Source organism: Gorilla gorilla, chromosome 18 (genome assembly GCF_029281585.2).
Source record: "Gorilla gorilla gorilla isolate KB3781 chromosome 18, NHGRI_mGorGor1-v2.1_pri, whole genome shotgun sequence".
NCBI lineage: Eukaryota > Metazoa > Chordata > Mammalia > Primates > Hominidae > Gorilla > Gorilla gorilla.
The window spans coordinates 19,784,859-19,802,291 of NC_073242.2; the positions used below are offsets into that span (position 1 = coordinate 19,784,859).

Consider the following 17,433-nt stretch of genomic DNA (forward strand, 5'->3'; position numbering starts at 1 on the left):
GGAAGCAAGTTTGCCTTTCAACGTAGTAACCTTCAGTAAAGCTGGGCCCAGTGAATGTTAGATGATCAATTTCTCCCCCTCTAGGATTGGGTGGCACAGTGATGATGAAGATACAGAAGGGCAGAAATTCTCTCTTCTCTTGAGGAAGAGGCCGGAAATGTGCACAGAGGGGGAAAAACACACCATCCCTTGAAACGTCATCTAGGTTTTCTCCTCTCCATCAACTGGGTTAAATGTCTAAGCCAAGGGTCAGGTGGATTGTGGCTCTTCTCCCTGGGAGAAGAGCAGAAGCATAACTAGGCATTTCTGCTTCTTCTTTTGGAAGAAGTCTCTCCTAGCACATCCTTGGGTGTTTTCCTGGAACCAGTAGGATGGATGGTTCAGATCTTCCCCACCAGAATTCTCTGAAATGGATCATGACAACTCATTCATTAAGCGAAGGCTCTCTGCGCCCCAGCGGGTGAAAATTACTGTATTTCAATGCCCATCTTGTATTATATCCAGAGACGTCATCCAACATAGCTTTCTGGTGATCATACAGTGTCCTAAATGGAAACCATATAACCTCTCTCCGGTTGACTTCTTATAAATTAGAGTTCAAAGAAGTTAAAGGCTGAAATTCTTCTCTTTCCAAGTTTTTACTATGTTTTGCCTTAGTCTAAGTATTTTCATTCAACTGACTGAATAATAGTATTAGTAGGAGTAGCAGTAGCAGTACTAATAGTAACAATTGCTGTGATGCATTGATCACTCACAATGAGCCAAGGACTATTCTAAGAACTTTACTGTATTAATTTATTTAACCCTTATAACTACCTTATAAAGCTGCTACTCTTATTACCTTCATTTCCATTTTGCAGATGAGGAAACTGAGGCACAGGTGAGTGGAAGTGATTTGCCCAAGGTCACATGGTGGGTTGTTCCCCAAGTCCACATTGCTAACCATTAAGCTACGTGTCTCTGTGTGGGGTTGGGAGAATCAACAAACAGACTTAATATTATCTGGGGAAGGTGGAGACATAGAAAATAGGAGAGGAAAAAAAAGACAATCTCCCTACTTTATGCCTCACCAGGATGCTAATCACTTTGTGCAGGTTGTGTGGAATTTAAGAACTCTGAACTTTTTTTTCTTTTATTATACTTTAAGTTCTAGGGTACATGTGCACAATGTGCAGGTTCATTACATAGGTATACATGTGCCATGTTGGTGTGCTGCACCCATTAACTCGTCATTTACATTAGGTATTTCTCTTAATGCTATCCCTCCCCCATTCCCCCACCCCATGGCAGGCCCCAGTGTGTGATGTTCCCCACCCTGTGTCCAAGTGTTCTCATTGTTCATTTCCCACCTATGAGTGAGAACATGTGGTGTTTGGTTTTCTGTCCTTGCGATAGTTTGCTCAGAATGATGGTTTCCAGCTTCATACATGTCCCTACAAAGGACATGAACTCATCATTTTTATGGCTGCATAGTATTCCATGGTGTATATGTGCCACATTTTCTTAATCCAGTCTATCACTGATGGACATTTGGGTTGGTTCCAAGTCTTTGCTATTGTGAATAGTGCTGCAATAAACATACATGTGCATGTGTCTTTATAGTAGCATGATTTATAATCCTTTGGGTATATACCCAGTAATGGGATCGCTGGGTCAAATGGTATTTCTAGTTCTAGATCCTTGAGAAATCACCACACTATCTTCCACAATGGTTGAACTAGTTTACACTCCCACCAACAGTGTGAAAGTGTTCCTATTTCTCCACATCCTCTCCAGCACCTATTGTTTCCTGACTTTTTAATGATTGCCATTCTAACTGGTGTGAGATGGTATCTCATTGTGGTTTTGATTTGCATTTCTCTGATGGCCAGTGATGATGAGCATTTTTTCATGTGTCTGTCGGCTGCATAAATGTCTTCTTTTGCAAAGTGTCTGTTCATATCCTTCGCCCACTGTTTGATGGGGTTGTTTGATTTTTTTCTTGTAAATTTGTTTAAGTTCTTTGTAGATTCTGGATATTAGCCCTTTGTGAGATGGGTAGATTGCAAAAATTTTCCCCCATTCTATAGGTTGCCTGTTCACTCTGATGGTAGTTTCTTTTGCTGTGCAGAATCTCTTTAGTTTAATTAGATCCCACTTATCAATTTTGGCTTTTGTTGCCATTGCTTTTGGTGTTTTCGACATGAAGTCCTTGCCCATGCCTATGTCCTGAATGGTAATGCCTAGGTTTTCTTCTAGGGTTTTTATGGTTTTAGGTCTAACATTTAAGCCTTTAATCCATCTAGAATTAATTTTTGTATAGGGTGTAAGGAAGGGATGCAGTTTCAGCTTTCTACAGATAGCTAGCCAGTTCCCAGCACCATTTATTAAATAGGGAATCCTTTCCCCATTTCTCATTTTTGTCAGGTTTGTCAAAGATCAGATGGTTGTAGATGTGTGTGTTGTTTCTGAGGCCTCTGAAGAACTCTGAGCTTAAGCTCATTGTGCCCGGCCTCCACCTTTATTATTGCAGCCTGCCTCCTCTGTCACAAAGCAGAATTTGCTCTAAGAAATTCATGCTGGGCTGGGCGCGATGGCTCATGCCTTTAATCCCAGCACTTTGGGAGGCCAAGGTGGGCAGATCACTTAAGGTCAGGAGTTCAAGACCAGCTTGGCCAACATAGCGAAACCCTGTCTCTACTAAAAATACAAAAATTAGCTGGGCATAGTGGTGCATGCCTGTAATCCCAGCTTCTCAGGAGGCTGAGGCAGGAGAATGGTTTGAACTCGGGAGGCAGAGGTTGCAGTGAGTTGAGATTGTGCCACTGCACTCCAGCCTGAGCGACGGAGTGAGACTCCTTCTCAAAAAGAAAAAGAAAAAGGAAAAGGAAAAGAAATTCATGCTGGTCTTCCTCCTTCATCTGGATGTTTTCTGAGGAGGCATTCAGTCTCCAGGTCTTGCTCGAGGCATTCTTCTTTCTGTGAGAGTCCTTCCTAAGTACTTACAGCCTCCATTGTCCATTTCCCCTGTGAACCCAGTGCTTCTGGTTGCTTAAAGCTGAATTGAGTATGGATTCTGTTGAGGACAAATCTTCCACCTCCCTTTGGGAACAGGTACCTTAGGATGGGCAGCTCTCCAAGCAGGGCTCAGTGTGGTGTGCTCTCCAAGAGCCCCATTTCCTGCTCTTGTATCTGTCTTTCCATCTTCAGTGATATCCCAGGAACTTAGGTCAATTCAAGGAAAGTCAATTGCTGAATGGCATTCTTAGCAAACAGGCTTTTTAGGGAATTGGCTTTTGTTGTACTGGTTTGTCCATATATTGGCCTGATCCATATGTCATAATTCGTGAACCCCTGAGCTTTTCTTCTTGGGAAGAAGGAAAGAAGGTATGGAAGGGGAGGAAGGAGGGAGAAGGGAAGGACCATCTGTCCCAAGTTAAAACTAAGTAACTCATTGACTGACTAAGTAACTAATGCCTAGCTCCAATTAAACACACACACACACACACACAGACACAGACACACAAACACATAGTATGGGCAATGGTATGGGCATATCTAGTTCCCTGAAACATCTAAAATCTCAGCTCTTGTCCTCAGGAAAACCTTTTCTCCTTGTTCATTTTTCCTTTCTCCTTTGCTTTGTCATATCTATCTGCAAGACCGAAGTCTGCTTCTAAAAGTGATCCCAGAGTTTCTGAGCAAAATTGGTGCCTGACATATGTCCTTAGATTTTTGAGTTTTTCCTATATCCCAGTGTAAGACACTCAAGTGTCTAAATGGCTTTGCAAAGAGCTGGCCACTGTGAGAGCTCAATAACTATGATAATGATCATGATGACATCAAATTATATTAAGCAGCCCTTTATTGAACCCCCAACATGTGGTGAGCTGTACACTCAGCTCTGTCGATGTAGAGTTAGATAATAATAATTACAGTTAATTTTTATTGAGTACTTAGTGCATACCAAACACTGTCTCCATGCTTTATAGCAATTAACTCACTTCATTTCACAATCGCCCTATGAGGAGCCACTATGATCATCACTATAGGTCATGAGGCACAGAGCAGCCCAGGAGCTTACCCACAATCACATAGTTAGTAGGTGGGAGAGCAGCTTCTCAAACTCAGCAGGCTGCAGAGCGAATTCCCTATCTGTTGGTTTCCACTGCCTCTCCCTTGCTCCTCCACAGCCTGTACTATAGCCTGGGGCAACAGTTTGGGCGGCTGGGCTGAGTAATGTGGGAAGCCCATGGGGAAGGGGACTGTCTAATTTCTCTTCTCAGAACCACCTTGTCTAAGTGAGTTTTTGAGACATCACCAGACCGAATTTTTCCTCCACGGACTCCACTTGCGCAGCCTCCGTCAATAATTTTACAACTCAAACAGCTGAGCCATGAAGGAGGTGGCTTGTTTTTGTTGCTGCACCATCTGTTTTTCTCCATCCGGCTTAATGTGTCTGCCTGGGATACTCGGCAGACACACTCTGCTCTGACCACCCCTGTGCCTATGCTCTGGGCAGTGCGGAAAACGGAGCCCTGGATACCTTGTCCAGTGGTCGTCGAGGACACTGACAGTCCAAGCCACATGTCAAGCTTGTGCCTCCCTCTGAACCTTTGCTTGCATGGTTGCCAGGACATTATCTCCCCTGCATCCTTGTGTCTTCCCCATCTTTCAGTGCTGAATTCAAAGCCCACCAGGACCCTGGTCTCTTTAGATGACCCCAGGTACAAGGATCTCCTGCAGGCATGGGCATTTTGGCTCCAGGATTTCCATAGACCACCCCTGTTTATCCTCTCTGACCTTGTTCTTCATCTAGCCTGATTTCCAACCTTGACATAGGACTCTGCTTGATTTATGTGCCTCCGATGAGTGAAGGGACCTCTTCATTTTCTTTCCTCTACCCTACCAGGTGAGACTCTGCTCTCCTGCAGTCTTCTTCATTGCAGTTAAAGGCAGCTCCCTCTTGGCTGATGCTCAGGCCAAACACCTTGGGGCTCTCTTTCTCTCACAGCTGCACCATCGTGAATCCCTGGATTGTTGCAACAGCCTCCTAAAGGGTCTGCCTGCTTCCACCCTCACTCCCTAAAGGCAGTGTGAGCCTTTTAAAAAATGGTGTATCCTGGCCAGGCGTGGTAGCTCATGCCTGTAATCCCAGCACTTTGGGAGGCCCAGGTGGGAGGATCGTTTGAGGACAGGAATTCGAGACCAGCGTGACCAACATGGTGAAACCCTGTCTCTACTAAAAATACAAAAATTAGCCTGGCATGGTTGCACATGCCTGTAATCCCAGCTACTTGGGAGGCTGAGACAGGAGAATCACTTGAACCTGAGGGGGGCAGAGCTTGCAGTGAGCCAAGATTGTGCCACTGCACTCCAGCCTGGGTGACAGAGTGAGACTCCACCTCAAAAAAAAAAGAAAAAAAGGCAATGCCTTTCTCTAGGTTGTCTACCACCATATAGCCCTTAGGCCTGGCAGAGTGCCAGTGATAGAGTAGATACTGAACAAATATGTAGTGACTGGATGTTGAAGGCATTTATAAGTCTGGGTTCAATTATTTTAAAATTCCTCTGCATTACAAAATGCTCTGTTTGGGAACAGTTGGGAAGGAATTCAAATAACCTTCTCAGATGGTGGAAGATTGTTGAGAGCAGTGATTTTTAGAGAGCATTGCCCTTTACGTGGGAACTCTGCATCCTTTCGTCTAAGTCGCTGGTCACACTTGAAATAACTCAATACCACTTGAAGCTCACTGTCACCTCTTCCTCCACTCTGGCCATAGCAATCATTTCTCTAGGCTCAGGCAACAGTTAATTTAAGGTAGCAATTAAATGGAACCAAATTGCTCTTTAAATATCATAAATCATTTAACAGAATGACTTTCATCTGCCAAACAGAATTAATCCCTAAAGCTGGAAAAATGCTCCAAGTGTATATATGTGTGCTTATGAGTATTTTTTCCCTTCTGAAAATAAATGGGAAAATCATAACTTTTTACTATGAAAATTTTCCAGCACACTCAGTAGTGGAGAGAAGTATCTAATGAACTCTTGTGCACCCAACACAACTCCAACAATCATAAAAATGTTGCCAAGCTTGTTTCATCAAAACCCCCAACTTTCTTTCTTTTATTTTTCTGGCTGGAGTTTGCCAAAGTAAATCCCAGACATCATATTATTCTACTGCAGACATAAAGGAGAAAGACTTTTTTTTTTTCTCTCTCTCTCTCTCTACAGTGCTGCATTGCCATTATCACACCCAGAAGACCAACGATAATTCTCCAATAGCTTTCAATACTCAATCCACACTGAATTATCTGAAATGGGAAATGATGAAGGATGGGCCACTGGTCTTACTGAAATAAAACTTGACACCTTCTGACATCCATCTCCTTGTTGAATACATTCTCTCTTCATCTCTCTGGTGTCTAGTTTCTATCTCTTGGGACTGTTCGCTTCTCCTGCTACAGAGACTTTCCCTGGGCATCATCTCTACCCTCTGCTTGAAAGAGCCTATTGATTTTTTGGAAGATTTGGAGAAGAGGCCTGGCACAGATTTACATAGGTCCTCTCCTAAGGGAAGACCAGGTCTTCCAACTCACCTTCAAAGATGGAGAGGATTTTGCAAGGATGCCTGTAGTCCAGCGAGGGAGACACTAATGCCTATCTTGCTAGCCAGACGTGCAAGATCAAAAGTCAGTCATTTTAGCAGTAGATGCTGTTGTCAGGGCACCTTGAGATACCATTTGTGTCAATCTGTTTAGGTCTGTCTACTTGACTCTCTAATTCATCCATCTGTTGCTCTGTTTGTCTATCTATCACTAATCTATTCAAGCATGTGCCTATCTAGCTAGTGATGATTCTCTTAAATCTATTTAAGTGATTGCTCTAAGCTGCTCATTGGTACAAGTAGTTCATCCCATTACCAATAATTACTCAAAGCCCATTGGTTTTTGCCCTACCAACTCATGCTGAATTTCAGTCTCCTGAAAATTCAGCTCATCTGCAAACACACTGTATATTTTACTTACTTGATGTTTTGCATGTCATTCTCTCTGGATTGTAAACTCCATGAGGGCAGGCCTTTTGGTCTATTTTACTCATTGTTGTGTCCCAGAGCCCATTTCAAGGCCTGGCATATGGTAGGTGTTCAATACATATTTAATAGGTGAATGAATGAATGAACAATTATCATCCCCATTTTACAGATGAGCAATAGGGGCTCAGGGAGGTGAAAGAACTTGCTCAAGGTCATGTCTAAAAAAGAGAATAACTGACCTTTGAACACAGGACCATCCAATTTATAGGCATCATGCTCCTAACAGATTGCCATATTGCTTCCAGCAAATTAAATATTCCATGGCAGGAGTTATATTCTCGTTGCATTCTACTGTCTCTTCTGGAAGTTTCTGTTATTGTCAAACCTGAAATCCTCTATGTTGTTTTTTATTCTAGTCACATAGAAGACATGATTTAGAAAAATTTGGATTTTTGATATATCTTTTCTCTTTGATTTGGGCACTGTATGTCTTAGAAACAAGAAAGTTGATTTGGCTGTAATGTGAACATGGGAAAAATGCAATGACAATGATCTTGGGGCTTCCTTTATAGGCAAAAGATGTTGGGATATATGTTTTGGGGTTGTAATTGTTCATCTGACAAAAAGTCCTTCTTATTTCTTCATTTTAGCAGATATTTCTTGAGCATCTGCTGTATTTCAGGCACTCTGCTGGGTGCTAAGAATGTAACAATGAATGAGACACAGAGGCTAATCTCTGTTGTTGCAAGATGACCTCCAGCAAAATATTGGGTCACCATGAGCATATATATATAAACAATATTTAGTTAATATCTTTTACATACTTGACTAATCTTTTAAAACAATTATTTAACTAATTATTATCCTTTAAATTTAATTAACTTAATTATCTAACTACTTATATGACAGCTCTTTTTAAAATCATTCAACTAATCATTTGTGCTTATTTATTAAATTTTTCTAATTTTAAAAGAAATAGTCATCTTACGTTGGATTACCTGTTAAGGATGTTGAGAAAAATGCGAGATTATGCAATTTTTAAAACTTTATGCCCAGTCGCAGTGGTTCACGCCTGTAATCTCAGCACTTTGGAAGGCTGAGGCAGGAGGGTCACAAGGTCAGGAGTTCGAGACTAGCCTGGCCAACATGGTGAAACCCCCGTCTCTACTAAAAATACAAAAATTAGCTGGGTGTGGTGGCGGGTGCCACCACCTCCAGCTACTCCGGAGGCTGAGGCAGGATAATCGTTTGAACCCAGGAGGCAGAGGTTGCAGCCAGCTGAGATCATGCCATTGCACTCCAGCCTGGGCGATAGGATGAGACTGTCTCAAAAAAAAAAAAAAACAAAAAACAAAAAAAAACTTTACTGTTTGAGGCATATGTAATTGTCATATGTAATTGTTGAAAATAAGGGAAACATTGGCAATTTCATATGGTTCAACTTAATCATGTTATCTGACTGTAAACTAAAATATTGGACCATCTTGTTTAGTTCTAGGGCTCATCTACTGAAAGTAATATCATATTTTAGCATTGGAGCTATCGTGAAGTATATGCTAAAAACTTGATCATTATAGTAGGGTTGGCTTTGGGAGGTTATGTGAAGAAGTCATACAACCTCATAAAGAGTCAGGAAGGTGACGTGAAAAATCACCTTAAGAAGACTGAATATGTATCAAGCCTGTAAAATGTTAATGTAACCTGATTTAATATATTAGCAGAGTCAAATAAGGAAAGTGTCAATCAAAAAGAGACAGGCAGGAGATTGTGCAGCCATGGAGATGAGAGAAAGGAGAAGGACCATTGGGATACTCAAGTCAGTACTGTCCATCTAGAAAGAAATTTTGACCAATAGAAATTTTCTGTATCTTTGAGATAATTTACATATGATAAAACCTTCAGTGTTAAATTAAATGAATTTTGGCAATTATGTACAACTATGAAACCCAAAATATAGTACATTTTCTTCACCTCAGAAAATTCCAGGCCCTTTCCAATCAAAACCAACCCCCTTCCAGGCAACCACTTTGTGATATTTTTCACTTTGAATAATGTAACCTATTCTAGAACTTGGTATAAGTGGAATCATCTGTATATATCCCTTTGTGTAAGGCTTCTCTTGCTAAATATAATGTTTTTGAGATTTAGCCATGTTTTTGGGCATATAAGTAGCTTTAAAAAATATTGCTGAGTAGTATTTTATTGTATGAATATACTACAATTTGTTTATCCATTCTCCTGCTTAGGATTGACCAGCATATATCTTTTATTGTGATAAAACATATATGTAACATAAAAGTTACCATTTTAACCACTTTTAAGTATGTGTCATTTTCACTGGCACTAGGCACATTTATAATTTGTACACCTATCACCACTACTTATCCAGAACTTTTGATCATTCCAAACAGAAGCTCTGTAGTTATAAACAAAAATTCCCCATTCTTTCCCCAGACCCTACCCCCCTGGTAACCCCCATACAACTTTATGTCTCTATGAATTTGACAATTCTAGACACCTCATATAAATGAAATCATACAGTATTTGTCTTTTAAAGGCTGGCTTATTTCAGTTAGCATAATGTTCTCAAAGTTCATTGGTGTTGTAGCATGTGTCAGAATTTCATTCTTTTTAGGGCTGAATAATATTCCATTATATGTATATACCATATTTTATGTATTTGTTCATTTAATAATAGACACTTGTGCTGTTTTCACCTTTTGGCTACTGTGAATGCTGCTGCTATGAACAATGGTACGCAAATATCTGTTTGAGTCCCTGCTTTCAATTCTCTTGGGTATATACCCAGAAATGGAATTGTTGAATCGTGGTAATTCTATGTTTAATTTTTTGAGGAACTGCCATACTGCGTTCTATAGTGGCTGCACCTTTTACATCCTCACTAGCAATGCACAAGGGTTCCAATTTCTCCACATCTTTGCCAACACTTGTTATTTTCAGGTTTTAATTTTTTAAAATAACAGCCATCCTAATGGATGTGAAGTGGTATCTCATTGTGGGTTTGATTTGCATTTTGCCTAATAGCTAATGATGTTGAACATCTTTTCATGTGCTTCTTGGGCATTTCTATATATTTGGAGAACTATCTATTCAAGTCTTTTGCCTGTTTTTGAATTGAGCTACTTTTGTTGTTGTCGTTGAGTTGCAGGAGGTCTTTATACATTCCAGATATTAATCCCTTACCAGATATATGTTTTACTAATATTATCTCCCATCCCATGGGTTCTCTTTTCACTCTCTTGATAATGTCCTTTGATGCACAAAAGTTTTTACTTTTAATGAATTCCAATTTATCATTTTTTTTTCTTTTGTTGCCTGCACTATTGGCATCATATCCAAGAAACTATTACCCAATCTAATGTCATAAAGATTTTCCCCTATGTTTTCTTCTAGGAGTTTTATAGTTTTAGCTCTTCCATTTAGGTCTTTGATTCATTATGAAGTTTTATATCCTTTTGGTATATGATCTGGTATAAGGGTCCACCTTCATTCTTTTACATGTAGATATCCAGTTTTCCCAGCACCATTTGTTGAAGTCATCATCATTTTTCCATTGAATAATCTAAGCTCTCTTTTTAAAAGTTAACTGACCATATATATGATTATTTATTTCTGGACTCTTCTATCCATTGGTCTGTATGTCAGTTCTCATTCTAGTACCAAACTGTTTTGATTACTGTAGGTTTGTAGTAAGTTTTGAAATCAGGAACTGAGCATCCTCCAAATTTTGTTCCTTTTTCTTTTTCAAAATTGTTTTGGTTATTCAGAGTCCTTTGAGAGTCCATAAGAGTTTAAAGATGCGTTTTTCTATGTCTTCAAAAAAGCACTATTAGGGACAGGGCAAATAACTGCAGCTCTCTGGGAACACTGAGGCTCACACCACATCGAGGCACAAGCTGGTAAAACCCCAGCACATCAACTTGGACGAGGACCAGGGTGAGCAGCAGCCACAGCAGCTGACCCTAGCATTTGCAGATGTGGGCCCAGTGGTGCTGGTGGCCTGGGAGCTGGGGCTGCTGTAACAAACAACCACAAACTGGATGGCTTAAAACAACAGAAATTTATTCTCTCACCGTTCTGAGGCCAGACGTCCAAACTTTAGGTGCTCCAGTGAACCACCCAGGGAATCACGTTGATAAAGTGGCTTCATTGGAAGGAAACACACAAATGTGAGAAATGTTGTGTGGAGTTCTTTAGCATTTTTGAGTTCTTAGAACATAAGAAAAATTGCACTAAAAATCCACCTATTGTGTTGGCATCATGAATGACAGCGAGGGGTCAGTGCCTTCAGGAGACTTCTCCGGAGCTGTGCTGAGCCACCAGCCACTTAGTTCAAGCAGTAAGGATGGTCACAGGGAGAATGGTGGCAGCCTAGGGAGCATGAAGGAGGAGCTGGGTGTGGAGTCTGTGATGCACTTAAAAACAGAGATGGCCTTGCCACCCACACCCCAGAAGATAAGCTATTTAGTTAAAGGCAAAGTGGCCAACATTATGTAAGCCTGCAGGCAATACAGGGCACCAAAGTGGCAATGAATCAGTGGAGCTTAGATGCATTGCCAGCCTCCGTGCCCAGTAAAAACAGCATCCCATGGGTCCTTGAGTAGATCCTGTGTCTGCAGCACCAACAGCTACGGTAGATTCAGCTCACCAAGCAGGTCCTCATCCAGGTGGACATGTGGGCCTTACAGCCTTCCACGCCTTCCACTCAGGTGGGGAAAGGGCCAACACCCTGAAGGCCTTGTGCAGCCACCTGTCCCAGCAGGTTTCTGCGGCTGTGGCTTTGCTCAGCCCAAAGGCTGGAAGCCAAGGTCTGTCTCTGGACACCTTGAAACAAGCCATACTACCTCACACCAACATCCTTTTCACCACCAGTTCTCCATCCCCAGGGCTGACGCCCTTTGCTGTGAAACTGGATGAGACCAGGGTGAGCCAAATGTAATGTCCCACCTCTTGAGTGCTTTGCTTTCTCAGGCCCCGGGATTGGTGTGCTTCCAAAGTCCTTTCTCCACTGTAGCACTAGACCCATCCAAGAAAGGGAAGGGGAAGCCACTGAACATCTCCTCAGTGGATGTTAAACCCAAAGACGAGGTGATCCTCTACAAGGACAAGTGTAAGTACTGTAACAAGGTTTTTTGAGACTGATAGCTCCTTGCAGATCCACCTCCACTTCCACATGGGAAGAGAGACCCTTTGTGTGCTCTGTCTGTGATAACTGCTTCACCACCAAGGGCAACCTCAAGGTGCACATTCACCAACATCCCCAGGTGAAGGCAAACCCTCACTCTTTGCTGAGCTCTAGGACAAAATGGTGGTAGGCAGTGACATCCCCTATGCACTCTTTGTACATCAATAGATGAACTGAGTCTCTCTTTAGACAGAAAACCTGTTCTTGTAATCCCCTCTGTAGGACTACCTCAAAAGCTCTGTTTGGGGCCTAACCCCAAGGACCTCACAGGTGGCCCATTGCCCAGTGACCTGTAGCCCACACTTCCTGGCATGGGGCCAAACCATAATTCCCCAAGGGTTGGTGGCTTCCAAGAAAGTGGGACCCCTGAACCAGGGTCAGAGACCCTGAAATTGCAGCAGCTGGTGGAGTACATCGACATGACCACCACTGACCCCAACAAATGCCTCATTTGCCACTGAGTATTAAGCTGCTAAAGCTCCCTTTAAATGCATTGCTGCATCCATACTCCAGAGACACCATTCCAGTGTAAGATCTGTGGCTGAGCTTTTTCTACCAAAGGCAACCCTTAAGCCACACTGGGGTTCACCAACCCAACACATCCATAAAGGTGCAGCATCTGTGCCTTTTCTATCAGAAGAAGTTCACCGGTGCTGTGATGTTGTGGCAGCATATTCAGATGGACCTGGCCAGTCAGATTCCCAACCTTCCCCTGCCAGAGAATTCCTGTGACTTTATGGGTCCTGAGCCAATGACGGTGGATGAGAATGGCAGCACCAGTGCCATGTGCCATGATGATGTTTTTGAAAGCACCAGTGTAGATGAAGTCAGCTCCCAGAGGCCTCTAGTAGCTCCTCAAAGGTCCCTGTGCCTCTTCCCAGCATATAGTAGGCATCATCCACACTAGGGTTCACCAAGATGGGTTCCTTAGATGCCCTGGGAAAAGTGGGTCTTGCCCCTTTTGGCCTGCAGCACCACAGCAGCAGAGAAAACAGTTCCATGAAGAGCAATAGCTTTGACCAACGACTGGTCCTCACTAATGGGAGACCAGGAGTATCAGAGCTGAAGTCCAGACATCATGGAAGCCACATCCTTCCAGGTACTCTCCTCGGTCAATGGCCGAGCAGAAAGGATCAGTCAAAGTCTCCTGATGCTGGGGACAAAGCAGAAAGCTCTGAAAACAGCCCTACTAAGATAGAAGGTTGGAGCCATCTCCCTTCAACGTTTATCTGAGCTCAGTAAATCTATGTCAAAGTTGAAGTCGCTGGCACATTTGTTGAACCCTCCACATTGTCCCTGGGGATGACCCCTTTGTCAGTGGCCTAGCCATGCCAACAGGCCAAGCAACACAGCTGTACGTGGTGTGGGAAGAACTTCTCACCCATTAGCTTTCTTCAGATTCATGAGCACACTTACACTGGAGAGAAGCCTTTTGCATGCAACATTTGTGGGTAAGCTTTTACCACCAAAGGCAACTGGAAGGTCCACTATGTGACTCAGCACGCCATGGTAGGAAGCTGGCTATCGAAAACACCATGGCTCTGTTAGGTGCAGATGGAAAAAGTGTCAAATATTTCCCAGGGAAATCCTGGCCACTTTAGTGAACATGGGCCCGGTTGTGTGGAACCAGGACACCAGCATGCTCAATGGTGGTCTGGCCAAGAAGACCAATGAGATCTCTGTGATCCAGAGTGGTGGTGTTCCTACCCTCCTGGTTTCCTTGGGAGTCAGCTTCAATATAAATAACGCCACTGTCTCCAAGGTGGATGGCTTCCAATTAGGTATCAGTGCAGATACGGAAAAAGCAGGTGCTACTGGGAGCATTCCCAAACACCAGTTTCCTCACTTCCTGGAAGAAGATGAGCTTGTGGTCAGCCAAACTCAAGGAGAACTTGCATGGAAGGAGAAATGCAAACAGAGTGAAATCTCTAGGATCTGCTCTTTTTAATAAGAACTCATCTCCTGGCCAGACGCGGTGGCTCAAGCATGTAATCCCAGCACTTTGGGAGACTGAGGCAGGTAGATCATGAGGTCAAGAGATCAAGACCATCCTGGCCAACTTGGTGAAACGCTGTCTCTATTAAAAATACAATAATTAGCTGGGCGTGGTGGTGAGCGCCTGTAATACCAGCTACTCGGGAGGCTGAGGCAGGAGAATCATTTGAACCCGAGAGGTGGATGTTGCAGTGAGCCGAGATCACGCCATTGCACTCCACCCTGGTGACAGAGCGAGACTCCGTCTCAAAAAGAAAAAATAAAATAAAATAAAATAAAAAGAACTCATCTCCTGTTTTCTTTTTCTTACTGGTATGCAAATGATGTTTAGCAGGGTTATGACCACAATCTCAGGCAAGTCCTACAATCATGATTGTTGCTATGCTGCTTTGCAAAAAATGAGAAAAAAAAATTCACACCCAAACAAGTACAGACTAAAATTCTTTTTTTAAATTTTGGAAAGAAGTGGGTCTTGCAAAGTAGCTTTGTTACTTGTGACAAACTGTATACATAGAATCTTTGTACAACCTAGAGTGACTTTTTCCAAAGACTGTTATCTATTTCAAGGTAGAACCGTTGGACCTTATTGAACCACAGTGGAAAAGACAGCTAACTACTTAGCCTGTTGAAGAGAGGGGTATGGATACTTCCCTAATAACTGATGTAGGTAAAAGGACAAGGTCTTTCATCTATTTAGGTACCTGTTTTATATGTCCCCAACCCTGTCTCCATCTTTTCGTTTGTTTGTTTGAATGTACTTAAGAAACAACAGCAGAAACCTAAGGTTGTGGAATTATAAAATTGCTTCAGCCTTAGAACCTTAAGTGGGATGCCCTCATATCGACTTTTATTCCCAGGCACATAAAAACACTAATCCTTAAAATTGTATAGAGATGCAAACTGATTTTCGTGTGTTGATTGGATATCTCACAACTTTGCTGAATTTATTTATTAGCTTCAATATTTGTGTTTGGAATATTTAGGGTTTTCTACATATGAGATCATGTTATATGTGAACAGTTTCTTCTTCCTTTCCAATTTGGATGCCTTTTATTTTGCTTTCCTAATTGCGAATCAATATCTGTGTGGCTGCTTATTTAGATACAGCTCAGTTGGCCCGAGAGTGCCAGTGTCCTCGCCACATCTCCCAGATGCCTTTGCCTTCCTGAACTCCAGAAGACGTGGGCCCTTGAGTGGGGAATCTCAGGTGACTTAATTTAGTTTACCAGTGCCTGCCCTATTGGAGAACTAGGTTTTCATTCTTGAGAAGAAACTCACGGAAGCGTATTTTCTATTACAAGTTCACACACTAATTTTTTTGTTTAATTTCCTTAGTGTGACTTATGCCAAGTAATTATGAAGATTTTTTTTCCTTGAATATTTCATGAAGGCTACAAAGTTGGGACAGACAAGTCCTGGGTGTGAAAGCTTTAATTTATCCACCTCATTTATTTTGCATTTTGTGTAGCCATGGTGTCTATTTTCCTATTTTAAGACCACTGAGGTATTCCCAGGCCCTGTCATAAACCTAAAAGTTGATGTATTTGTGGGAAAAATTGGATGTTCAAGATGTTCTTGTGACTCCTGTTTTTGTAATCTTTTGTACATGGAACAATATTGAGCAAATGAAACATTGCTCTAGGCTGGGTGTGGTGGCTCACATCTGTAATCCCAGCGCTTTGGGAGACTGAAGCGGGAGGATCACTTGAGCCCAGGGGTTCAAGACCAGCCTGGGCAATATGGTGAGACCTTGTCTCTACAAATAATAAAAAATTAGCTGGAGGTGATGTGCGTCTATGACCCCATCTACTCAGGAGGCTGAGGTGGGAGGATCACTAGAGCCTGGGAAGTCCAGGCTGCAGTGAGCCATGATGGCACCACTGCACTCCAGCCTGGGCGGTAGAGTGAGACTCCGTCTCCATAAAACAAAACAAAACAAAGCAAAGAAACACTGCTCTAATGATTTAATGAGAAAGGAGAATGATAGATTCTAACTTCTGGGAGAGAAGTCTTTCCCCTCTCTGTGGAAGGCCCTGATTGAAATGTGGATCCAAGACTGTTAGCCAAAATCTTGCCTGTTAGTTATTTCACCTGACTTGAGGATTCCTCACCACTTTTTTTTTTTTGGCCAAGTCGTACCTTTCCTTCTGGAATTGTAAATGAGCACAGTGATAGTACCTGTTTACGCTGTGAAGTGGATACTGTTACAGAGAACACACCAGGGCTTTCTCACTATTGAGCTAGTAATGCCCTTGTGAATATATGATCTACAGAGAAACTCCTATAGTTGTACCTGCTGATGCTGTCTGTCTGTTGGAAAATAAATTTTGAATGTTTATTCCCTCCCCCAAAAAACACTTCTAGGACTTTTGTAAGGATTGCATTGAATCTGTAGATTGCTTTGGGTAGTATTGTCATCTTAACAATATTAATTCTTCCAATCCATGAACATAGGATTTCTTTGCACTTATTTATGTCTTCTTTAATTTCTTTTAGCAGTGTTTTGTAATTTTCAGCATACAAGTCTCTCTACTCTTTGGTTAAGTTTATTCCTAAACATGTATTCTTTTTTGATGCTATTTTAAGTGGAATTGTTTTCTTAATTTCATTTTTAGATTGTTCATTGCTAGTGTATAGAGACGCAAACTGATTTTCATGTTTTGATTGGATGTCTCACAACTTTGCTGAATTTATTTATTAGCTTCAATATTTGTGTGTGGAATATTTAGGGTTTTCTACATGTGAGATCATGTTATATGTGAACAGTTACTTCTTCCTTTCCAATTTGGATGCCTTTTATTTTGCTTTCCTAATTGCTCTGGCTAGAACTTCCAATACTATGTTGAATACAAATGGTGAAATCTGGCATCCTTGTCTGTTTCTAACCTTAGGGGAAAAGCTTTCAGTCTTTCACCATTAAGTGTGCTGTTGCCCATTGGTTTTTTATATATGACTTTATCACGTTGAGGTGACCAGTGGATTTTGTATTGGCAAGACCATCATTAATATGAAGTTGGATTCAGAAGTTTACAGCCAATGCTGTTTGAGTATTTTGTTTCCATTGGCACAATAAATGTTCCTGAGGGTTGGAACATGTTTATTGATGATATGTGAGATGATTTTATGAGGCGCAATAAAACGGGATCAAAAAACATTGGGTCCTATTTTCCCATTGGCAGAATTTAATTTCTCACCCAAAATTCTTTTTTTAACC

At 41.8% G+C, this 17,433-nt stretch overlaps 1 pseudogene; it reads left to right on the forward strand.

Moving 5' to 3' along the window:
• Positions 1-8,793: 8,793 nt before the first annotated feature.
• LOC101147689 (sal-like protein 4) lies at positions 8,794-14,172 on the forward strand (annotated as a pseudogene).
• Positions 14,173-17,433: the final 3,261 nt, after the last annotated feature.